The sequence below is a fragment of the Mirounga leonina genome, unplaced genomic scaffold (assembly GCF_011800145.1).
Source record: "Mirounga leonina isolate KUSES-001 unplaced genomic scaffold, KU_Mleo_1.0 Mir_129, whole genome shotgun sequence".
NCBI lineage: Eukaryota > Metazoa > Chordata > Mammalia > Carnivora > Phocidae > Mirounga > Mirounga leonina.
Genome location: NW_023270323.1, coordinates 50,428,328 through 50,454,458, shown reverse-complemented (window position 1 = coordinate 50,454,458; position 26,131 = coordinate 50,428,328). Strand labels below are relative to the sequence as shown.

At 44.3% G+C, this 26,131-nt stretch overlaps 1 long non-coding RNA gene across 3 annotated transcripts in view; it reads right to left on the bottom strand.

The window, feature by feature from the left end:
• Positions 1-26,131, bottom strand: part of LOC118010627 — a 46,385-nt gene that overhangs the window by 2,098 nt on the left and 18,156 nt on the right. Inside the window, exons 1-2 of one of the 3 annotated variants that reach the window (XR_004679271.1) lie at positions 16,869-17,098; positions 3,994-4,147 (exon numbers count right to left, since the gene is read on the bottom strand). This is a non-coding gene — a long non-coding RNA (uncharacterized LOC118010627). Of the gene's footprint in view, positions 1-3,993; positions 4,148-6,041; positions 9,048-16,868; positions 17,099-26,131 lie in introns of those variants that run through there. The other 2 variants (XR_004679270.1, XR_004679272.1) reach the window with 2 other exon arrangements.

The window sequence follows — 26,131 nt, the reverse complement described above, 5'->3', positions numbered from 1 at the left end:
TCAGAGATGTCTTAATGGAAGAATTAAATTAAATCAAGAATTTGGGGCCATGGGCGCCTGGGTGGCTCAGTTGGTTAAGCGACTGCCTTCAGCTCAGGTCATGATCCTGGAGTCCCAGGATCGAGTCCCACATCGGGCTCCCTGCTCAGCGGGGGGTCTGCTTCTCCCTCTGATCCTCTTCCCTCTTGTGCTGTCTCTCATTCTCTCTCTCTCAAATAAATAAATAAAATCTTTAAAAAAAAAAAAAGAATTTGGGGCCATGATTTAAAACTGGCACAGTGTGATACCAAGAGCTCCGAGCTGCCACTAAGTAGTTTGACTATCCTGAGGTTGCCATGCTCTAAGGAAGCCCAGGCCACATGGGGAGGCCAAAGGTGAGCACTCCAGTCAACAATCCTAGCTGGGCCCATTCTTCAACCATCCCAACCCAGGCACCAGATGCATGAGTCAAGAAGCCATCTTGGAAGTTGATCCTTCCCAACCCCAGCTCCATCTATTCAGTTTACCTCCAGCTGTTCCAGTCACTTCAGCTAAGACCCTAGATGTAATCGTGGCACACATCCTCTGTTGTGCCCTTTTTGAATTCCTGGTATAGAGATTCCATAAGCAAGATAAAAAGGTTGTTGTTTTCCGTGACAAAATGTCATGTGGTTACTCAACAATGGACAGCTGGAGGAGCTGCTCTTTATTAAGCACTTACTCTGTTCCAACAATCCCTATGTATTTTCTACTCCTTACAATGCTATCAGTTGGGTACTATTCCATAGATGATAAAAATGAGCCTTAGAGGAGCAAAGAACTTATCACAGATCACATCTCTGGAAGTGAAGAGGGCACAGTGAAATCCCATGCTCATTCAAATCGGAAGCTGAAGCTCTGACCCACTCCAGGGGCCATGGGGAATCCTTCTGACCAGAAGGGAGAGGGAGGTGGAGAAAGGTGGTGGTCCCGCCTTCCTCCCAAATCGGCATGGATCCCTCCACCTGTAAATATTAACAGTATGTGCTTCATTCTCTTGAACATTTCTCTTCTTAATTCTAAATCCGCCCAAGGATGAGAGATACCCGCTAAGAAATGTCTGCATTCTTGAGGGGGAGAGTACTTACCTTTTCATATGACCTTTGAAGTTGCTTTCTTTGCTTGCTTGATTATAAAATGACCCAATAGTCTATCTCTTGTTAAACACTTCTATGCAAATAAACAAACACTTTGAACAAACACCTATATGCATGTCAATACTTAAAGTCTTTAATGGGAAAAATGAGCTGCTTCTTTCTTGTTGATTTAGCTAATTAGGTTAGATTTGTGACAACACCACTTACTGGGTGTAAATCTAAGCACCTACATTTTGTCTTATTAGCAAAGCAGAGAAACTTGTGTCATAGAAGTATGTGGACAGAAATGGGATAGAGGGCGCCTGGGTGGCTCAGTTGGTTAAGCGACTGCCTTCGGCTCAGGTCATGATCCTGGAGTCCCGGGATTGAGTCCCGCATCAGGCTCCCTGCTCGGCAGGGAGTCTGCTTCTCCCTCTGACCCTCCTCCCTCTCATGCTCTCTGTATCTCATTCTCTCTGTCTCAAATAAATAAATAAAATCTTTAAAAAAAAAAAAGAAATGGGATAGAGATGTTGAAGCAATTTTAGCAAGCTCAGGATATTTATTGACTCATCCACAATAATTCCTCTTCCATCTTTCATTAGCAGCCAGTTTTAACAATTTATTCTATAAAATTTTAGCTAAATTTCTATCATCTTTGGGTGAAAAACTAGATTCTGGCTCTAAGAATTTCTTTTGTATGGAAAATAAAAGTCAAAATGTTCTATCGAATTCATAAATTGTCTGGTGATAAGAAAAGGTGTGAACTAGCTAGCTTATCACCTACTTCATTGATAATTAGTACCGAGTTAAGAGAAATGTTGTAACACTTTTTTATAAAAGTTCTGTTATTCCAGGTTTCTAACTTCTAATTTTGCCTTTTCGTTTATTTCTGTCATTAAAAAACAATGTTACTGGGGTGCCTGGCTGGCTCAGTTGGAGGAACGTGCGACTCTTGACCTTGGGTCATGAGTTCAATCCCCGTGTTGGGCATAGAGCTTACTTAAAAATAAAATATTTAAAAAAAACATGGGGCGCCTGGGTGGCTCAGTTGGTTAAGCGACTGCCTTCGGCTCAGGTCATGATCCTGGAGTCCCAGGGTCGAGTCCCGCATCGGGCTCCCTGCTCAGTGGGGAGTCTGCTTCTCCCTCTGACCCTCCCCCCTCTCATGCTCTCTCTCTCTCTCTCAAATAAGTAAATAAATAAAATCTTTAAAAAAAAAACGTTACTTTTTTTCCTTGCGTGGAATTTTTTTTTTTTTAAGATATTATTTATTTATTTATTTGACAGAAAGATAGCACAAGTAGGCAGAGTGGCAGGCAGAGGGAAGGGGAGAAGCAGGCTCTCTGCTGAGCAGGGAACCCGATGTGGGGCTCGATCCCAGGACCCTGGGATCATGACCTGAGCCGAAGGCAGCCGCTTAACCAACTGAGCCACCCAGGCTCCCCTCCTTGCATGGAATATTAAGATTATTAAAAACATGAAGAGGTCAGACAATAAGAAAGTATAGATGGCTTTTTTGGTATCTTGAAAAAGTTGGAAGACTGGTTTCTTACTTGCAGAAACATTACAAGTTTACAGTTTAAACATTTCCAACAGACTTTTCCCCTCAAAACCCATCCTTTCTCAGCATTAACAATTGTTCTGCTCAGCTTCTATATCATAAACTAATAAAGAGGATAATCTTCACTTTACTACATTAATTTCTGCATAAATTCACAACTGTTCTTACAGCACCAAGCACCTTGTTTAGTTCAGCCGACGTGTTTTCTTTATAGCAAGACTTTCTCAAGGAAGAAAGCAGTTCAAGTTCTTCATCAGGATAATCATTCCACAATGCTGTTCTGTCATCCTGGGTGGCTCAGTCATTTAGCGTCTGCCTTCGGCTCAGGTCATGATCCCAGGGTCCTGGGATTGAGCCCCGCATCGGGCTCCCTGCTCTGCGGGAAGCCTGCTTCTCCCTCTCCCACTCCCCCTGCTTGTGTTCCCTCTCTCGCTGTGTCTCTATATACAAATAAATAAATAAATAAAATCTTAAAAAAAAAACAAAACACGCTTGTACACAAAACTCAAACCTCAAACCGCATTTGCTAACACTGATCACGTGCTTGGATTTCATGGTATAAAATAGCTCTGAAAGTTTCGAAGTGCTTACTCTCGGTTTCTGGACTGATCTCGGAGCAGACAGGTAACCCAGAGTTCATGGACCAGCGTCGTTGCCGACAGCGCTGTGAGCTGCACACCTTGAGGGAGTGAATCGTGCTCGCCATTGTTCTATCACTCTCCCGTACCTAGGACGGGGCCTGGCCCAAGTGCCCATGGTCAGCACTTGATAGTTATGCAGTGAATGAATGAAAGGTGAATACAAGCCACGACATGAGTCCAGGGTTCATTCCTTAGTGACACTGGAGACACAGAATATGTGGCATGGTCCCTGCTCATTGCTTTACAGTCTACTGGAGAGATGATACGTATCCAAGCCACTATAAGTCAAATCAGTGTAAGGTGGGGCCTCACAGGAGAGCTATAAATTAGTCTCCAGGTTCAGGGGAGAAAAAAAAATCACTTTTGGCTTAGAGGGTCATATTTGTGCTGCGCCTTGATAGATGAGCACAACTTGGATGAGAGAGACATTTACAGGGAAGGCAAGAATGCTGATGCCTCCTCAACCGTAGTCTGCAAACTGGGGTTCTTATTTAGAGCCAAGCCCAGAACCTTGCTAACATGGGAGTAGATTTGTCCATAAGAATAAAGCAGCAGCACCTTGAACCTGAGTTTGGATTTGTCTGACACCTTTTTAGTAGAACTATGTACATGTTCATCAGAACTATATTAAGATAAATAACAAGACGATGGTTGCTCAACTAGTTTCTGAGCAGTCTTGTAAAGTTTCACTTACGCAAGATGCATAAATTCCAGAGAGCAAGGTCCAGCTAGTGAGTCCAGAGCAAAGGGCGATTGGAGGTCTGAGGAGAGCAGAGAAGGCGTGAGTGGTCATGTAGAGTAATGAAGGGCAGAGGTGCATTCAAGGGCTGACTTTGGTCAATCACCATCTGTAAAATGAAACCAATGCGGTTATGTATGTTTTGCCCATTCCTATCTGGCTACACCTAAAATGTACACATAAAAAGAAGGGGTCTCATTGAAGAAAAACAAGATACCCGAGTTTGATACAAAGAAGTTATGATAAGGCCTTCAAGAAAAAATGATCAGTTCTGAGGGAGGGAGAATTTGTTATGCTAATGAGCTACATTAATCAGGAAGAACTGGAGGCAATAGCTGAGATATTCATAGTTTGGATATCTTATTAAAAATCCAGTAAGAGGAATTTCCTTCGGATTAAATGACATGTTTTAATTATTCATGTCACCTACTAATAGGAAATTTTAAATTAAAGTTTTAGGTATATGAACCCAATTTAAATAATTCAAACTACTTTCATTAATCCTTAGCCTATCTTTGATGGATTTTTTTTTCAAAATAATATATTTGTGAATCTAACCCTAAAGTGTAAAAGCACTTCACGTATAGCATTCAATGAGCAAAATAACCCTATGAGGAACGTAGCTAAATCAGAATGTATCTCAATTTTAGAGAAATAAAAACAAAAGCATTTGGCAGCTAAGTTACCAAAAGTCATTGGGCTATTTAGTCTTAAATCTGGGATGTCAATCAAACAGTAGGCTATCTCTTAACCATACAGGTACGGTCAGGGAAATAAACTTTAGAAGACAGAGGGCAGAGGGCACTTTCATGCCACCAACTCAGAAAATCTGTGTCTGCCAAATCTGTGTCTGCCCACCAGCACCACTGGATTTTCTCTGCTCTGCTACCTCTTCGTGAGCTTCAACATCAGGCAATAGCTGGAGTCGCTGTGGCCAGAGGCCCAGGCCCAGTGAAACAAGCTTCAAACCCCAGGATCCCATCTGAGCTTGAGATTTCTGGTTGCCTACCTCATTATGTATTTATTCTTCCCTCTTCCTTACTAATAGAAACACTGATTTATATCATGGTGTGTGGCTGCCTGGGGAATAACCAATACATTTCTGCAGCTTTATTTTATTTTTATTTTTTTTTTAAGATTTTATTTATTTATTTGAGAGAGAGAGAATGAGAGACAGAGAGCATGAGAGGGAGGAGGGTCAGAGGGAGAAGCAGACTCCCTGCCGAGCAGGGAGCCCGATGCGGGACTCGATCCCGGGACTCCAGGATCATGACCTGAGCCGAAGGCAGTCGCTTAACCAACTGAGCCACCTAGGCGCCCCATTTCTGCAGCTTTAGCCAATGAGATATACATAGGGATGATGAGTTTTAGGAAGTCTCCTTAAAAGACAGTTGATTCTCCTTTTGCCCTTTCTGATCTCTATCTCACTGCCTGGAAAAATGCTGTGAGTTATGGTGCTATAGTTGCCATCTTGGACCCTGAGGTTGAGGGTCCCACACCCTATGGATGATAGAATGAGGAACTAAAAAGTCACCTAGCAGATCCCTCGTGACTTTGTGGAGCCACCATCCCAGCTCTGGATCACTTATCTCTGGACCTTGCTTTCCAGTAAGAAAAACTCCTACCTTGTGTAAGCCATTACTTTTTTTTTTGTTTTTTTTTTTTTGTAAACACATAGAACTCAACTGAATCCTAACAAATATGCCAATTCCTAAAAGAAATCTAGGGTTGGGCGCCTGGGTGGCTCAGTTTGTTAAGCTACACTGCCTTCGGCTCAGGTCATGATCCTGGAGTCCCTGGATCGAGTCCCGCATCGGGCTCCCTGCTCGGCAGGGAGTCTGCTTCTCCCTCTGACCCTCCCCCCTCTCATGTGCTCTCTCTCATTCTCTCTCTCTCAGATAAATAAATAAAATCTTAAAAAAAAAAAAAGAAATCTAGGGTTACAGTCACAGGTGGAAAGGACAGAAAATGTGGGAAGTAAGGAGAGAAGACTCCCATTGTACCATTGTTGTACCCTTGATCTCATCATCTCACTTGTTTCTCACTTCTTCACCGGCCGTGAACACCATTTTAACAAAATATTGCAGGCCTATTTTGGGGTCCTAAAATTAATAAGAAAGTTGTTAGTGATTTTTTTTTTCTATCTTCCCTGCTAAATCCTAAGTTGGTATTCTCAAAGCCTGGTCCATGGACCACCCACATCAGAATCTCCTGGGGAGTTTGTTAAATCCATAGAATACTGTACCCAAGCCCAGATCTTTCACACCAGAATCTCTCTAGTGGGGCACAGGAATCTGCATGTTTAACATACCTTCCACCTGATTCTTAAGCCCGTTCAAGTTGAGGACCGCTCCTGCTACCTCCCTGTGTGCCAACTCATTTGTCTGCCTTTAAAAATTATTTGTTTTCACATCTGTATTCCCCAGTGCTTTGTCCTTAGGGGGCCATAAATGTGCATATGAATGAACAAATCCTATATTTGCATTGCAAATTTTCATTTTGTAAACTTTAGTCATTTACACTATCTTGTTCAATTCTTACATCACTTCTAGGTTGCAAGGTGGAAGAGAGGGCAGGGATTATTCTTTGTTTCAGAGACCAAAATAGATCCAAGATAGTAAGTGGTTTTTTGTTTTGTTTTGTTTTGTTTTTTTAGAGCTTGTAAAGAGCTGGTATTTAAGTCAAGATCTTCTTACTCAGAGGTCAAGATACTTTCATCCATCCACATCTTGCGATCCTGGGTGATCTATTCTATGCATTTATGTGAAGATCTGAAAATGCTTTATTCTGAGTATCTCACTCATCTTCACAAAATAAATATGAACTTTATATACATTCATAATCAGCCACCAAGACAACATAACAAACAATTCTTTTTTTTTTTTTTTTTTAAGGAGATAGGAGTTTATTGACTATACAGCAAGGGAAGAGTGGGCAAGACAGCAAAGAAGAAAGAGACTCTGCCACAAGAGGTAGTGAGGGGCTATAGTTATGGGGGGAGTGAAGAGGTATGGGAACATATGGAATTTTCCTTTTTTGGTACCTGTGCCTGGTTGTAAGCAGCCCATTGGGCAGGTAGGGCCTATGGCTATCTCCAGGTGGGTTGCTTAATGAGGCTGTTTGCTTTCAGCCCTGTGGTCACTGTGGGCCCTTTTCCCTTCCTCGGGTTTCCATTGCTCAAGCCTATTGCCTTAAAGTAGCCTCTACATTCCCCACTGACAGCTCAACAATGACAAATCTTTGGCATTTGGGCAGTGGTCATGTTCATCCTCAGACCTTCAGACCACACCGGGCAGCTGCCCTGGCCCGAGATCTTCAGTTGTCTGGGAAGTATAGGGTCAGACCACCCGAGGGCTAAAAAGAGAAAAGAAAGGGAGGGGAGAATCCCTCCAAAGGGTAATCCCCACCCTTTTGGGGCAGGACGGTCTGGTTGGTTCCCCCCTGGGACTTTGGATCCTCACTGAGGAGTAATCTCGGCAGGAGGTCATCAGTTCCCCAAGGAGTACTATGGTTGGTCCACCGAGGGCAAGTGCTGAGAAACTTCTGGAGAATCTGGGGGAGAGTCCTAGCCTGGCATGGCACCAAATATGGGGCAACAGGATCAGGTGGAGGTCAGCAGTGTGGGCAGTGAAAGACCTCACCCGGGGCAGAACAAAGGAGATGGAAGACAAACAGTTCCTTTACCACTGATCACCAATGTCATGTTGAGTGAAAGTCCTGTCATTGATACTGCAGAGAGAGATGATCTAGAAGCTCACGGGGGATAATTCAACATCTCAGTTCAGGTTAACAAAAATTCACTGAACTCCTACTAAGTGTTAGGTGTCGTATTCGATACTGGGGACACAAAAACAAAATACACAATATGATGACAAATATAATTCCTACCACTAGGATGGAAAATTCTGGGTGTGTTTGAGAGCAGAGGCCTAGTGCAGGCAGAACGCCAAGGTTCTGACTAACAAGTCAGAGTCCTCCAAATGGGAGACTCTAGAGCTTTCCTTGGGGAGGATTTTGCAGGGTTGGCCGCGCTTGTGTCCGGGTGTCACCCTGGTGATGGACTACAATACACTCTTCTGATTGGCAACTGGGCCTTCACAATAGCGATCATTATGAATGTGCTTCCAACGTCTAAGCCTTGAAAATATACATCTAACTCCAGAGGCAGATGTTTAGAATTGAGCTTTGAAAACTTACTTTACAGAAGCATTTCTGATAGATGAGTCCCCATCTGCCAAAGAAACCACACAGGAAGTCACAGACAGATGGCCATAACAGAAGCTCTAGGGAGCTCATAATGATATTCCATATGGCATATGGTGTGGAGCTCATAAAAGCGCCTCTAATGTCCAGAAATGAAATAACCGGCAGTCACAGGGGAATTAAATCTTCTTTTGTGACCTTCTTGGCAGCGCAGGACTCCATTTCAAATCAGCACACGATGCAGCAAGAATAAGCATGCCGAAGTAAGGGGAACAAACCCAAAGTTAAACCAAAATGAAATGCAAATCAAGCAACCAGCCACAGAACCACAACGATTGCGTGGTCCAGCAGCACCTGCACTGCTGTTTGGAGACGTATCGATATTTTACGTGGACGGAGTTAGAATTTTAACTTAGGGGTGAGCCTACCACAGCCTGCAGGCAAAATAGGACCCTCTGCCCATTTTGGTACAGCCTACAAGCCGACAAGAGGTTGTGCATTTCTAAAGGCTTCGGGAAAAATCAAAGGAAGGATAATATTTCACGACACCTAAAAATTGTATGATATTCCAAGTCCTCTTGGAGCCTCCAATAGACTTGCAAGGCTCCCAGTAGTTTAATTAGACCACAGCGTTGCTCGTTTGCGTAGGTATTGGTAAGGCTGCCGCGTACCTCCTCAACAGACTTGAGGAGCTGGGACAGAGACAGTCCAGCTTGCAAAGCCTAAAATATTTATCACTTCCCCCTTACAGAAAAAGTTTGTGTACCTCTTTTCTGGCTCAACATCAACAATTTAAAAATGAGAAACTAATTTATATATTATATATATATGTTATATGTAACTATGATTATATAACTCTCTCTCTCTCTCACACACACACACACACACACACAAATGGCCATAAAAGAGAATGAGATCTTGCCGTTTGCAACAACATGGATAGACCTAGAGAGTATGACGCTAAGTGAAGTAAGTCATCCAGAGTAAGACAAATACCATATGATTCCACTCATATGTGGAACCTAAAAAAAACCAAACGAAGGAACAAATACACAACAGCAACAAAAGCAGAAACAGACTCACCAAGACAGAGAACAAGCTGGTGGTTGCCAGAGAGGAAGAGTTGGGGGATGGGCAAAATAGGTGAAGGGGAGTAAAAGGTACAAACTTCCAGTTGTAACATAAATAAGTCACGGGGATGAAAAGTACAGCACAGGGACCATAGGGAGGAAACACGAGAGACTGAGCGCGGCCATGTAGGGGTTTTACCACAAAATCACTTCTTCAGCACTGGGATTGTGTACTCAGAGCGAGGATCTGTTGTCCTCATTTGCTGAGGGTTCCAGAGCCCACAGCGCTGCCTTTACACTTGTCTACCTGTCCTCTCTCTCAGTTACAAACTCTGTCAGGCAGGGCCAGGTCTGCCATGTTTCCTTCCCTTTCCGCCCTGGTATCCTGATGTTCCTACATATTTGCTGAGTTAAATGATCTCCTTCAAAAATCCTCTTTACTACTGCCAGTGGGATCTTCCTAACTGAAAGGGGGAAAAAAGGTCCCCTCCCCAGGTAAGCTTACAGACTAAACCCACAGGTGTCTGTGCTTGGCCCTAACTCTTTGCTTTTCCAGGTCATGGTGCCCCTCATTCTCAGAAAATAGACCACAACGACAAAAGGTATTCTCTAGCGGGACCACAACCCACCTCCCAGACAGAGCCCCCGGAGAAAGTGTCACCTCCCGCTCCACCTGGCCAAGAGTTGGCCCCCTCGCCACAGCTGCAGCCCTCTCACACCCTGAAAACCCCTGAGAAGGCCCAGCCTAACGGAAACTGGGGGGCGACGTCTCTCTCGGTGTTGGGTCCCTCTCCAGCCTCAGAGACTAAATAAACTCTGTCCTGCTGGTGGTTCTACTCTTGGTGTAATTCTTTGCCGCCTGTTTTACCAGCCACCCTGACACTAACATTAAAAATGGGTTTCTCAGTGTAATGTAAGTTTTCAGACGAATAAATTATAGTCTGACAGGGTGCAGACTTAGAAAAGCACAAAAAGAGATATGGTGAAAAGTGAATTTCCTCTTACTCAACCCCCCTCCCACCTAATTCCTCCTCCCAAAGACAAACACTGCTGGTGGCTTCTTGGATCTCCTTCCAGAAGAATTCTATGCAGAAATAAGCATACATACTTTTTTTTTTTTAATTTTTAGCAAAGCATAGCTGCATACAATATTCTGTGAGTTTCGGGTGTACCAGCTGGTGATCCAACATGTGTATCCATTGTGAACTGCTCACCAAGATAAGTGTGGTCACCATACAACACTAGTACAATATTATTGACTATATTCCCTATGCTGTACGTTGTATCCCCATGACTTATTTATTTTATACCTTTTAATCTCCTTCAGCTATTTTGCCAGCTTCTGCCCCACACACATATTCTTTATTCTACCCAGGGTTGGCAGGCAGCGTATGTACTGTGCTGTACCTTGTTTATTCAATTAAAGGACATTCTGAAGCTTGTTTTATACCAAAACACAAGGTGCCTACATAAGAAAACATTAGGAATTTTTTTGTAAAAAAGCTAGCTTATCGGGGCGCCTGGGTGGCTCAGTTGGTTAAGCGACTGCCTTCGGCTCAGGTCATGATCCTGGAGTCCCGGGATCAAGTCCCACATCGGGCTCCCTACTCAGCGGGGAGTCTGCTTCTCCCTCTGACCCTCCTCCTTCTCACGCTCTCTGTCTCTCATTCTCTCTCTCAAATAAATAAATAAAATCTTTAAAAAAAAAAAGCTAGCTTATCAACATATAATATGTGATAAAATAATGTCTATGTTTCCAGACTTTATAGCCCAGCATTATATGTATCGGGAGAAAACTCTTCCCGTGCCTTTTAAAATTCCCTCAACAGGCTCCCTCTTTCTCTCTCTCGGTCAGTGCTCCTCCTGCACCTGGTAGCCCCTCCACTTTGGGACCCAGATGAAACACCATAGAACAAGGCATAGGTCCCAGCGACCCAGGTGCCACCAAGGGTCAGGACCTAACTGGGAAGTGAGAAGCTCCACCAATTGGAAACAAGAGACAGGAGGAGCCAAGCAGGTGACTTCTCCTACCTCTCCTGCATAGTCCACCCTGAGATGGCTCCTGCTTGTAACCCACCTGCTGAGCGAAGCGCTGTGTCTCTTCCAGTCGTTGATGTGGTGGGCATGCTAGCACGTTGCATGGCAATGAACCTTCTCTGGACTTACTTCACACTGGCCTCCCCCTTGCCATCCGAGGCTTGTATCTCCCTACATTGTTAGCTTGGCTTTCTAGAGCACCTGATCTAGGACACTGTAGGTTTGTCTCATTCTTTTTGAATAGTTGCATAGTTTTTCATTTATGTGTATACAAGATGTATTTAACAAGTCCTCTATCGGTGCACATTTAGGTCCTCTCCAATCTTGGGCAGGCATGAAAGTTAAAATATTAATTACTTTGGACCTCTATGCTTTCACGTCATTTCTTATTTGGTGACATCACAGTGCTGCATAATTATTATTTTCCTTCTAAAAACAATGAAACTTAAACACTTTTAGGAAGGTCTGGCACTTGTTTCCCCTAGAGACTTATTTTCTGCCACTCTTATCTCTAAATTTCACGAGCCATCAATGCTGAACTCCTTGCAATTCCCAGAGATGTCTTCAGCCTCCCTCCTTTTCACAGACTGTCCTCTCTGTCCTCTCTGCCTGGCAAACTCCTGTTTGTCCTTAGCCAGCATCCTGTGTCAAAATTATATCCTCCGTGAATCTTTCTCCAATCCCCTTCCAGGTAGGGATTTCTTTTACCATAATCCACCTCTGTTCTGAACGTGTGACCACTGTAGCAGTTACCGTGTTGAATTTGTTTGCATTTCTGTTTCTCCACTGGCCTGTAAGTTCTCTGAGGACAGGAATCACATTTTTCACCTTTGTAACTCCAAGGCTATAAATAATCAACAAGAGTTATGCAAAAGCTATATTATACTTGCCTCCAGGGACACCATCAGCCACCCAGCTTAAGTGGGTTTGGCGCCCTTTTTTATGAACGCCTAAAGCTTTTATCCATTTCCAAATATTTTGTCCTATGAGTCTGTCAAATTAAAAAAGAAAGTAGCATGTATTCTTAAGAAAAGCACGGGTCAGCTGGGACAGACCTGAGATAGCTTTGCTGCCTACTGATTTATCTTGCCCAAGTCTCTCCAAATTTCTTAGCTTCAATTTCCTCTCTGGTCAAGTGGCCGTAATAATACTTACCTCGTGGGGTTGCTGTCATGATTAACATGTCATAACACAGAGATGTACATTGCCTTTCCTGTACCTGGAATAGGGAGGATCATCAGAGAGTGTTCGTCCTCTTACCCTTCCCCTCTCCCCACTGCTCTCTCATTAACGTACCATCCTTGTATACATCATGTGGTCTCTTTTCATTCTGAAAGAGTTTTGAGATCTATAACAACACTTTATGTAGAGCTCACTCTATGTCAAGCAGTATTTTCTGTGCTTTACATATGTTGACCTCGTTACTGAAGTCGCTTAGAGCTACGCCTTCGGGATGTCACCCTTTGATGGTCTCAATTAACTCTCAAACCATTGAGGTGATAAATAATTTTTTATATATTATCTGGGGTTCCAGTGATGACATGCAGAACTAGAGAATTCCCATGAGCAATGGTGCTTTACCCAAAATAGAGAATAAGCACATATTTATGGGCATCTGAAAAGTTGCAACTACCAAAAAATGATTTTGGAAAAAGTTGATATTGTTATTTTTTTTAAAGATTTATTTACTTATTTGAGAGAGAGAGAACATGCATGGATTGGGCGGGGGAGAGGCCAGAGGGAGAGAGAAAATCTCAAGCAGACTCCCTGCGGAGCGTGGAGCCCGACGCAGGGTTCAATCTCACCATCCTGAGATCATGACCTAGTCAAAATCAAGAGTTGAACGCCCAACTGACTGAGCCACCAGGCACCCCTTGATATTGTTATTTTTAAAAACACTGAAATGGGTACTAGTCATGGCAGTTATGGGTTGGTAGTTATGGGTTGGACTTTGTGTTTATTTTTAACTACTTGGGGCAAGGTGGGAGAGAGAAAGAGGAGTCCCCAAATCTGTCTGATGCTTAGAACTTGTGTTATGTGGCCCTTCCCACTGCCAATGACAGCAGTTTCTCAAGTAGCATCTGACGGTCAATAGCGGAGAGCAAATCCCAGGCAAGGCCTTTAACCTAGAACGTGGAAGTTTCCTTCAGCATATAGGAAAAATACATTTCTGATGCGGTTTCAGCAGCCTTAGCCGGAGTTGCTGTAATAGGCATAACTACAGTTCTTATCTTGCAAAACCAAGAAGTCTGTGGTTTCCTAATTCCTATTTCTCCTCTTCTTCCTCCTCCAGCTATTTCATTGCTGGCTTGTTGCCAACAGTTTATTGGCTACCCAATAGCCATAGCCCACTTCTTCTCTGCTAACAGAACTTCAACCGGTGGAAATCCACTCATCACAGGGAGGGAGGGAGGCATCTATTCCCGTCACAGGCGATTCACTGTGTGTTGTCTAAGTCATCATCTTGTCCCATTCCCCTTTGATGGTGTTGGGTTAGAGGTGGGCAAGTGAGCCTGTTCCGGCCAAAGAGATGTAGGGAGATGTTGGCTGGGGGGTGGGGGTGGGGTGGTCCCTATCTCACATAAAATGACAGAACCTCAGAAGAATATAGCCTCTATGCACTACCCCCACCTTCTACCTTCTACCTTGGAAAGCTGATGTGAAGCCAAAATACCTCAAGTTGTGGCAGCCATCTTGCGACCTTGAGGTCACCAGAACAAGAATGAGAAGCCAATAGTTGGGAATGTCCTTCTTTGGAGAGAGTGGGGAGAAGGATGGGGTGTCCTTGATGACATCATGGAACTTCAGAACAAACCCTGGAATCACTCTGGCCTTCTTGTTAAATAAAATTAAATGTCCTTGGAGTTCAGCTGCCATTAACCAGTTTTGTTGCTCGTTTTAGCCTAAAACACTTCCAAATAATGCATTGCCTCCCCCATAGCACTTTCTATGTTATTATTTATAAAAGATGGAAGATCAGGAACATGTAGGATGATGAGATTTTCTGATTTTTCACTTTCTTTTCTCCATTTTCCCTGTTACATGAGTAAGAGAACGCTGCTATGACTTTATAAACAATCTTTGGAACTCATAATCAGCCTCTTTAATTCTCTCCCCTGTCACAAGTTCTAGTTCTTAATAATTGTTCAAAACGCTATTTTCCAAAATAGAGCCAAAGCTGTGGGGAAAGTCTTGCATGCTGGCTTCCCTCGGTAAATGCACTCAGCTGTCATCTCTGCAGAACCGCTTCCTCTCTGTGTGAGCTCAGCTGGCTCTTGCCTCTTTCAAACCCTGACTAGCATTGCGTTAGCATATTGGCAACTTCAGTCCCGTCTCTACAACCCCTTTGATTCCAGAACGCGGCAACCACTGATGACAGTTATCCGCGTCTCTCCCCTCCAGTTCTTAAGGCAAATTCCAGTGAGGTGTTGGCAAGCTCTTTCATTGGCCCCCCGTGGCCCACTCTGCACTGGTTATGCTGCAGGATCATGTGAGACAAACACGGGAGCCTGGCCCCCGACAGAGCAACAGGGAAGGGGTCTGTTAGTAGGACAAATAACAAAACAAGACCTCCAATAGGTCTCATTTAGTTGGTCATGTTCATCGAACATTAGCAAGACTCTCGTGTATTTATAGGACATCAGTCGACATGAACCTACAGTTATGTTTTGTATCCTGATCAAAGGGAAAGGTATTGAGGGTGTGGTAGACAAAATAATGACCTCTCCAGAATGCCCAGTGCCTGTGAATATGTTACATAACTTGGCAAAGGGAAATTAAGGTTATTAATCAGCTATTTTACAACAATGAGATTATGTTGGATCATCTGGATGGTCCTTTTTTTTTAAAGATTTTTATTTATTTATTTGAGAGAGAGAGAGGGAGAGCCTACAAGTGAGCATGAGCAGGGGTGGGGGTGGGGAGCAGAGGGAGAAGCAGACTCCCCACTGAGCAAGGAGCCCTATGTGGAACTCCATCCCAGGAACCTGGGATCATGACCTGAGCCAAAGGCAGAAGCTTAACCAACTGAGCCACCCTGGTGCGCCTGGATGGTCCTTAAATGTAGAAGAGAGAGGTAGAAGAGTCCGAGTGATATAATGTGAGAAAGATTACTGGCCATCCCTCGCTCTGAAATGAAAGGGAGACATGATTGCAGAATGCAGGTGGCTTCTAGAAGCTGGAAACAGCAAGCAAACAGATCCTTCCCTAGAGTCTCCAGAAAGGAATGTGGCCCTGCCAATATCTCAGCTTTAGCCCGCTGAGACCCATGTTGGATTTCTGGCCAACAGAATGCTAAGAGAATAAACTTGTGTTGCTTTAAGCCACGATGTTTGTGGTAATTTGGTACAGCAGCGATAAGAAACTAATCCAAGGGGCAGAATGGGTACTAACCTTCATGTGCTAGCACAGCTATTCTCTCCAGATCCAGACAACAAAACTGTAAGATAGCATTGTTCTCCCTCTTCTCCTCAAAAACAATTTAGGCTAAGAAGTTAACACAGGTAGCGAGCAGCAGAGCTGTTTGATTCCCGAGTTCATGTTCTTTCAAGCAAACCACAGCTGCTTCTTCAGTGTAGTCATTCCCAAACTTAGCTGTGCTCTGGACTTGCCTGGAATCTTTCAAATATGCTGATGCCTGCCTCCTGTGCCCAGACATTCCCATTTCACTGATATAGTGTGTAACCTGGCCATCAGGAGTTTTCAAATCCCCCCAGTGATTCTAATGTGCAGCCCAAGTTTGGCAACCATGATTCTGGAGAAAGGTATATAGGATCTTGATGTTAAACGGTGACAATCACTTTTCCTTTTAGAAGGAACTTCTTTTTCAGTGGTTCCTACCTGACTTGCCCAATAGAATCACCTGGAAAGCCTTTACCGTATATTTATGCTTGATCTCACTCTCACAGATGCAGATCCAAATGGTCTGGAGTAGGATCAGGATAGTTTAAAGCTCCCACGATGACTCAGATGTATAATCAGGATTGAAACCCCCTGTACCAGGAGAACACAATGGAGTCCTTGGCAGCGGGAAGCCTATCTATCTTGTGAGTCACTCTGAAAACCCTGGGTGCTGGTGGAAAGTGAAGAAGGTTTTCATAGCAAAACTGAGTCCTCCACTACCCAGTGGGGATGTTTCAGGGTAAGTGTTTCCAGCTGTCCCCGACAGGAAATGTTTACACATATTTGCAGAACTTCTCTATCAGCATTGAGCAAGATGCTGTTTTTGAAGAACAACCAAATGAACACTTATAACCTAGGATTCATAAGAAATACAAAAGAGCTCATTGAAGGAGCTTAAAATTCATGCTATGAAGCCATCAGGAGTTGCTCTCAAGATCGCTGCAGACAAGGATATGTACAGGGGGCTAAGTTATCTCCCCACTGCTTTCTAAGGGCAAGAGGGAGAAAACAGCATTTCAGCGGAAAGTTCTAGCAGCTGGCATCTTAACAGATCAAGTGTCAGTCACAGTAGGACACCATGACATTTTGTGATACCTGATAAAACACAACATGACATACTCAGGGTCACCTGTGCAGTATTCTTGCCAGAAATGTGTAAGCTGAATCTTGTCAAACTTCTGGACCCACCTTCCAGCTGTCAGGAAATAACCTGGACGAAAGGAACAAGGTGAATGACACCATGAGGAAAATCCAGAGCGTGGAACATTCTACAAGACAGCTGGCCTGAGCAACCTCTTTGACCTCAGCCGCAGCAAGTTCTTTCTAGAAACATCGCCAAAGGCAAGGGAAGCAAGGGCAAAAATGAACTATTGGGACTCCATCAGGATAAAAAGCTTTTGCACAGCAAAAGAAACAGTCAACAAAACCAAAGACAACCGACAGAATGGGAGAAGATATTTGCAAATGACATATCAGATAAAGGGCTAGTATCCAAAATCTATAAAGAACTTACCAAACTCAACACCCAAAGAACAAATAATCCAATCAAGAAATGGGCAGAAGACATGAACAGACATTCAAATGGCCAACAGACGCGTGAAAATGTGCTCAACATCGCTCTGCATCAGGGAAATCCAAATCAAAACCTCAATGAGATACCACCTCACACCAGTCACAATGGCTAAAATTAACAAGTCAGGAAACGACAGATGTTGGCGAGGATGTGGAGAAAGGGGAACCCTCCTACGCTGTTGGTGGGAATGCAAGCTGATGCAGCCACTCTGTAAAACAGTATGGAGGTTCCTCAAAAAGTTGAAAATAGAGCTACCCTATGACCCAGCAATTGAACTACCGGGTATTTACCCCAAAGATACAAATGTAGTGATCTGAAAGGGCATGTATACCCCAATGTTTATAGCAGCAATGTCCACAATAGCCAAACTATGGCAAGAGCCAAGATGTCCATCGACAGATGAATGGATAAAGAAGATGTGGTATAGGGCGCCTGGGTGGCTCAGTTGGTTAAGCGACTGCCTTTGGCTCAGGTCATGATCCTGGAGTCCCTGGATCGAGTCCCGCATCGGGCTCCCGGCTCGGCAGGGAGTCTGCTTCTCCCTCTCCCACTCCCCCTGCTTGTGTTCCCTCTCTCGCTGTGTCTTTCTCTGTCAAATAAATAAATAAAATCTTTAAAAAAAAAAAAAAAAAGAAGATGTGGTATATATATATATACACAATGGAATATTATGCAGCCATCAAAAAAATCTTGCCATTTGCAACGACGTGGATGGAACTAGAGGGTATTATGCTAAGCAAAATACGTCGATCAGAGAAAAATAAGTATCATATGATCTCACTGATATGAGGAATTCTTAATCTCAGGAAACAAACTGAGGGTTGCTGGAGTGGTGGGGGGTGGGAGGGATGGGGTGGCTGGGTGATAGACATTGGGGAGGGTATGTGCTATGGTGAGCACTATGAATTTTGTTAAGACTGATGAATCACAGACCTGTGCCCCTGAAACAAATAATACATTATATGTTTAAAAAAAAAAAGAAGAGAGTATAAAGGGAAAAATGAAGGGGGTGAAATTGGAGAGGGAGACAAACCATGAGAGACTATGGACTCAGAGAAACAAACTGAGGGTTTTAGAGGGGAGGGGGGTGGGGGAATGGGTTAGCCCGGTGATGGGTATTAAAGAGGGCATGTACTACATGGAGCACTGAGTGTTATATGCAAACAATGAATCGTGGAACACTACATCAAAAAGTAATGATGTATGGTGACTCACATAACATAAAAAAAAAAAAAAGGACAGCTGGCCTGGTCTCTTCAAAAGGGCAATGCTTACAAATAAATAAATAAATAAAACACGCAATTCTTTCAGCATAAAAAAGAATAAAGAAATGTAACCACCAGATGCAATGCCTTCATTAGATCCTGGAGGGGTGGAGGAAAAAGTTACCTTTACAGACAGGAAAACTGACGTACAGAAGGGTTTCTTGGCCAGTGATTTCAGGGTCAGGATTCAAACTTACACTTTGAAGGGAGCAACGGACCATAGAAAAAGCTTTGCTTGATATGCTTTGCAAATGATGCTAGAGTTACCCAAAACATTTTTGAACCGCATTTAAAAGAATTATTATCAATAAGAGCCAGTTTTTTTTTTTTTTTTTTTTTTTTTTTTTTTTTTTTTTTCAGAAAACAAACATCACCTTGTATCATCACACTTCGTGTTGGGCCTGAAGAGCATTCCTGCGCTTGCTTAACTGCTTAATTTACCGCTTGGGACCCTTGAGGATAGTTAGCAGTCCTTAGAAATCAAATCCACCCTTAAGGGACAAAGATGTGCGACCACTGAAGAGAATGAAAAGTGGGCTGTGAAGGTGTTGCGAAAAGGCAAACTTCCAAGCTTGTATGTGCAAGATATGCTTTTGAAGAGGAATTTAAATACATGCATTGCAGCACGCTGTTTTCAAAAAAAAAAAAAAAAATCAATTACAGTGATGCAGGAAACAAAGGCAAAAGAAAAATTATTAAATTTCCTACTACTTACAGTCCATTGAAAAGTCCTTGAAACAGGAAGAGTGACCTTCCTCCAGGGACTCAGCTGCCTCCATCTTAATACTTTGCTCAGGGCAAAAGGCAATCTTAGCCCAAGCCTCCAGGATCCTGTAAGTCTACTTTAACATATAAAAATTCCTTTGGAAACCTCCTTTATCTCTACACTACCCCGCCCCCCCGCGAGATACGCGTTGGCAATCATCCCCCAAGCATACGGCCCACCGACATACATCTGAAGGGTCTCATGACTCAGGTTTTATTAGACAGTAATAAATGGCCTTTTCCCAACAATAGCTAGCTCCCTAAAGGTACTGGAAACCTTGTTTCCAAAATTCCTTAGAGACTTACACTATCCCTAACGCCCTCCCAACTTGAAAATATAAAATGGGCCACTCCTCAGGACCCCGGTGCAGCTTTTTCTGCCCATGGGTCCTGTCCCCGGGCTTTATAATAAAACCACGTGTTTGCACCAAAGACCTCTCCAGAATTCTTTCTTGGCAGTCGGCTTCGAACCCTAACATCTTTCCTATATCAACATCACATTATGTTCACACATTACTATTTTTTTCTTTTAAGGATGTATCTAACAGAGGTAAGGAATTTGCGTTTGGGGATGTGGTAAGTCTAGCTAGTGTCCAGAAAGTGAGCCAGTTCCTCAGACAAGCCTGACGAAAGGCTATTTGACTCCAGAATCAGAAGGGTATGATTGAAAAAGAAATGATCCCTTCACGTGGCCTGTACTTGGACGACCACTTGCAGGAGTCTAGCAAAACAAATAAACAAACAAACTCTGAGAAAAAGCTGCAGGAATGACTTCCATCTCTCACACTCCCAGAGATCAAATCTTGAAGAGGCATTTTCTAGCATGGAGAGATTAGGAATAGAGATATTCATCCAAATGTAGTGGAAATCAGTCTTGGCCTGACACAGGCATCAATTTTTTTCCCAGACAACTGTAAAATGTGGAAAAGCTGTATTCGAGACTGTGGCAAGAGCTAGCTACTCGTTAACCTGGTTATAGAAAGATAGACTTGGCTGAAGCCATCTCGAGCAACTGCTAGTTGCCTACCCAACAATTATTCCCTTTATTCCTAGGGCAATATTGTGATTCATAATTAATATATGTATTTGGCCTTCATCCACAGTTCCTGGCTCACACCTCCCAAAGCCCTTTGAGTCTTCTGAGCGTAAGAACATTGGGAAGATCTTTTGTCATATTTGCTCTCTTGTCCTCAGGTCCTAAAAAGCTTCAGATCCATTAAGGTGAAATGGGTGTCTTGTTATTCATGACAAGCCCCTTTCCATCACAACTGAGTTTACGGTCAATGAGGGGACTTTTGAAATGCACCTAAGGATGGGGGCTGGTTGCCAGCAAAAGCAACCAAGAATAAGGGGTTGGAAATTTCAGTCCCACCTCCTGATTTCCAGGGAGGGGACAGAGACCCGAAATTGAATTAGTTGCCAATAGCCAATGATTGAATCAATCGTGCCTACTATATAATGAAGCTGCCATAAAACCCCAAAGGACAGTGTTCGAAGAGCTTCCAGGTTGGTGACCGCATAGATACTCAGGGGGAGTAGCGCGCGTGGAGAGGACATGGAAGCTTCACGCCCTTACCCACACACCTCGCCCTATGCATCTATCTCTTTCATCTGGCTATTTCTGAGTTACATCCATTCCTAATAAACCGGTCATCTAGTAAGTAAAGGTTTCTCTGAGCTATGTGAGCCACTCTGGCAAATGAATAGAACGCAAGGAGAGGTTGTTGGAACCTCTAATCTACAGCTGGTTGCTGAGAAGCACAGGTGACACCCTGGGCTTGGGCTTGTGACTAACTTCTGAAGCGGGCGGGGGTGGGAGGGTGGTGACAGTCTGGTAGGACTGAGCCCTTCACCTGTGGAGTCTGATGCTGTCTCCCGCTAGACAGTGTCAGGATTGAGTTGAATTGTAGGACATCCAGCAGGTATCTGAGAATTACCTGATGGTGTGAGGGGTAAAAGCCCTCCTCCACATGTTAAAATTGGGTCCCAGAACATTTTTACTTCACTAGCAGAGCCCTAATTGTCTGTAATGTTGGGCATTCCCATGTTACATAGGGCACTCCCCAGCCCCAGGGCCATCAGTAATGATTAATCTAAGATGACTATTACCATTTGGATTCCTTCAAGAATAAGGAACAAGGACTTGGGGAAGTGATCCCAGAAACTGCCTAGAAACATAGTTTAAGAGATTAAAGAAAGTGTGTGTAGAGCACCAAAGCCAAAGCTCTGATCATAGTAGGCGTTGACCTTGGTAGAACTCTGTCCCTACCAACCACAGCGGTATCCAAAGCCCTGCAGGATCTGAGTGATATGTGTGCTAGAATCGATGATTTCCTGATGGTGGGCTCATTTTCAACATGCGCTAGAACTGGCTGTGCTTGCGGCCAATTAGCACATTTGAAATGCATAGCAACAGTGTTGATTCATGGCAACGAAGAACAGCATGCCAAGGAAGAAAGAAATAACAGCAGGACTGGACTTGCTCTGTAAGATGGAGCAATCGCCTCCTGCGAGGGCAGGGGGAAGCGTGAGTATTCTGCTCTGCATGAGTAGTCCCCCTGTGCTTAATGGAAATTTTATTTTATTATTTTAATTTATTTTATTTTATTTTATTTTTTGCTTCATGGAAATTTTAAGACATAACTATAACTCTGGTAAAGGGTGGGAGAATATGAGAAAGGATTTTGGTTTAGCACTAAAAATCCACGCTACACTGAGGAATTGCTCCACCAAACCTTTTCTCACTTTCTTGCATGTGATGAAGCTTGAGCTCTGGCATAGGACTGGAGACTACATTTCCCAGCATCCCTTGCAGCTTGGTATGGCTGTGGGATCAGGTTGTCACCAATGAGGGGTGAGTGGACTACATGCACCTCTTTTGTTTAGAGGGAATTGCTGTATTGGACTATTTCTTTTCCCGTTCCTGGAAGTTGGATCTTCTCTTGACTAAGCCTTGACCATACAAAAGAAGGCTGCTTTTATTCTGAATATTAACTTAGAAAAGTATGCCCCTTCCTAAAATAAAACCCAGAAGTTCAGCATGTCAAAGGGTAGTCAATATCCAAAAAAGCTACTGATCACACACACACACACACACACACACACACGGTTAATGCAACATTTACATTTATTTATTTCCTTTCTCTAGGCAGGCTGATAGAGAGTTGGTGGGGGTGGTCGTGATAGGCACACACAACCTCAACAGTCTGGTCAGTTTTCCTCTTCCTCCTTCCCTGCTCACTCCCAGGTAGTATGTCACTGACCTTTGCTACCAAGATTTCTTTCTGCTGTGTACAGGAGGAGATCGGAATCTCCTCCAAACTGCATGCCACCATCTGCAAAATCCAGTTCAGTGTTCTCCCAAGAGAGGCAAGAGATAGATGCCCAATATTCAGTGACAGCAGGGAAGGCAGGGCTCTTATGCAAAATGGGATCACTACGGGATTAGGAATTATAGGAGTATCACCTTAGGTACCAGGGCCTTCACTGGCGCTCTCTCTGATGCAGACAACTTGTCTATTCTGCTTGCTTTCAGGGATAAACATGCTTTCCTTTGTGTTTTAAACTTCTCTCAAAAACAACATATGTAATAACAAATTCATATAAACATTTTTATGACATCTCTTAAGTTCAACATGTTTACAGTTTATCACAGTGAGGTGTAAACACTCCATCAGAACAGGTTCCCTTTTGTGGAAAGGGAGAGTGAGACATCCTCTGAGCACAGAGACAAACCACACACATCACAGGGGCAGAGAGTGTCTTGGAGAGACAACAAGATCCTGAGTGATCCTATGGTGTTGGGCTGTCCTGCCAACCTGGACTGACTGGAGAGAGCGAAGGCTTCTTTCCTTCCTAAGCCACCGAATTTATTTCTTTATTATAGCTACTTAACCTTTATCCTGGCAAATACACTGACGAAGAGGGAGTGAGTAGACAACATTTCCTGTGGGGCGCCTGGGTGGCTCAGTCAGTTAAGCGTCTGCCTTTTGCTCAGGTCACGATCCAAGGGTCCTGGGATCGAGTCCGGCATGGGGCTCCCTGCCCAGCGAGGAGTCTGCTTCTCCCTCTGCGCCTCCCCCCTGCTCCTATACTCACTCTCTCTCTCTCTCTCTCTCAAATAAATAAATAAAACCTTAACAAAAAATTTAGTGAATAAATGAATGAATGTATGAGTAAAGTGCAAGTGAGTACAGATCTCCTCATACTTCTAGAATAAAGAAGGGGCGCCTGGGTGGCTCAGTTGGTTAAGCGACTGCCTTCGGCTCAGGTCATGATCCTGGAGTCCAGGGATCGAGTCCCGCATCAGGCTCCCTGCTCAGCGGGGAGTCTGCTTCTCCCTCTGACCCTCCTCCCTCTCATGTTCTCTGTCTCTCATTCTCTCTCTCTCAAAAAAATAAATAAAAAATCTTAAAAAAACAAAAAAATTTAGAATAAAGAAGCATCTAGCACTGTTTTGCTTTATCTGTTTCTGGAAGAGCATGTCCCCAAAGACAGCTCCAAACTGACAAGGGACACACGGAGTCACACTGCACCTGGAGGGGAGTGCCAGCTTCGGAGTGGGGACCCGGGCCCACCCCTGCCTCATGCGGCTGCTGGTGAACCCTTGAGAAGCTAGGGCAGGAACCCTGGCCTCCAGGTGCTCCAGGGGACGAACACAGCAGCGTCGCCAACCCTCCCAGCACAAATGCACGTGTGTCAGAGATTTCTGAGAGAAAAATTAAAGAACAGATGGCAAAATAAAGACACTTTACAAATGAGAAGTCTCTGCTTTGTCTGTACGCATATTATACTTTTCGTGCCTGCCATTGGTATTTATGCCACTTCTGGGTAACGGGATCATTTTGCCGGCTCCATTTACAGCTAATAACCATCAACAATCATGGTTATTGACGTCCTCTTCACTGCCACCTCCTACCACAGGACCATTTATTGCCAACTCTAACACGCTGAAAAGAACATCGTATCGAGAGCTACCAAATCAGGTCTCAGGGTAAAACTCGTCTTTTCTTAACTGTAGCCACTCTGATCAAACCACTGCAAGATAAATGTTGGACTGGTGGATTTCTTGGAAGAGTACATGGATTGTTAAGAGGAAGGGGGAAAGAGAGTGAGCCAGAAGCCAGTAGGATATGTTGGCTGTATGATAAACCAAGGAGAACAGTTCACAGGCTCTACAGGGAGCGAGCCCGATGAGGTCTCGTGGTCCAGAGACCATGGGAATGAGCCCCATTTCCTACGCATGACAGAGCGGCTGGGTAATGGCGCCCTTGACTAGAGAGGGCACAGGGAACATTATTGGAAAAATAGTCTCAGGGCAGATGGTCCACTTACCTGTTCCAAAAGTGACTGGTGGCAATTCTAAATTGTAAACTTCTGTCTTTTTTAAACCGCTCCAAAGTTAGGTTTCTTTGTTTCAACAGCTCAGCTCTTAACAAATACACTAAGCAGACAGGTTCAGTCCCTAATCAAACAGGTGTTGAAGCAGGCGTGCATGCAAGCTTAGTTCTCGGATGAATTCACTGGTGTCATCAGGGGGTCAGGGAGGGTGAGGTATCAGAGAGGAGAGTTCTAGAATGGCAGAGGAAAAGGAGGGTAAAAAGATACCTGGGGCCTGGGATTGGAAGGAGAGAGAGAATAGGGGGCTCTGTTTCTCCCAGTACCTGGCTTTGCAGCCCTGGTAATAATGCTAACTCACAGTCATAGGGTGCTTACTTTGATTAGGAACTTTTTAAAAAAAGATTTTATTTATTTGAGAGTGTATGAGCCGGGGGAGGGGCAGAGGGAGAGGGAGAAGCAGACTCCCCACTGAGCTGGGAGCCTGATGCAGGATCCCAAGACCCTGAGATCATGACCCGAGCTGAAGTCAGACGCCCCCTGACTGAGCCACTGATTAGGAACTATTTTAACTCTTATGTGTGTTAGATCATCGCATCCTCATGAGAACCTTTGAAATAGGTATAGTTATTCTCCTCGATTTATAGATAACCAACCTGAGTCACAGAGAGGTGAAGCCAGTTGCCTGAGGTCACACAGCAGTTAAGTGGTGGAGTGATAGTCCAATCCCAGAAACTAGGCTTGACCCATTCTGCTATATATTCTGCTAAAAATGCTACCAGTTTTTCTGCCTTGGCTTGGGACTATGCCCGTGCAAAGAAAGGGGCACCTTTTCCTAATTGGCTCAGAGACCTCCGCTGGCCAAGGTCGCCTCTGTCCAGAGAGGGTAGTCGTTTCTTTTTTTCTTTTTTTAAGATTTTATTTATTTATTTGACAAAAAGAGAGATAGGGAGAGCAGGAACACAAGCAGGGGGAGTGGGAGAGGGAGAAGCAGGCTTCCTGCCGAGCAGGGAGCCCGACGTGGGGCTCGACGCGGGGCTCGATCCCAGGACCCTGGGATCATGACCTGAGCCCAAGGCAGACGCTTAATGGCTGAGCCACCCAGGCACCCTGAGGGCACTCGTTCCTGTTCTCACATGGGAGAGGTGTAGCCCGGCAGCCACCTGTGCGCCACCTCTCCTTAGTCCGGGCTCGCACGCAGGGTGGCCCGCTGGTGCGCGTGGCCTCTGCTGGGATGCGTGCCAGTACCAGCTACAGTCTCCTCCCACTCCTACTAATTATGGCTTTCGTGCTCTCCAGTCCTCCACTTCCCCTCACATGACCAGCCCGGCAGAAATGATCCACAATGAGCAGGACCGCAGGCTGTGGGCGGGCCACCTGCCAGCACCTCCGAAGGGAAAGAGCAGAACTTTGTGCTGCGCGTAGCCGGAGCGGGGCAGCTC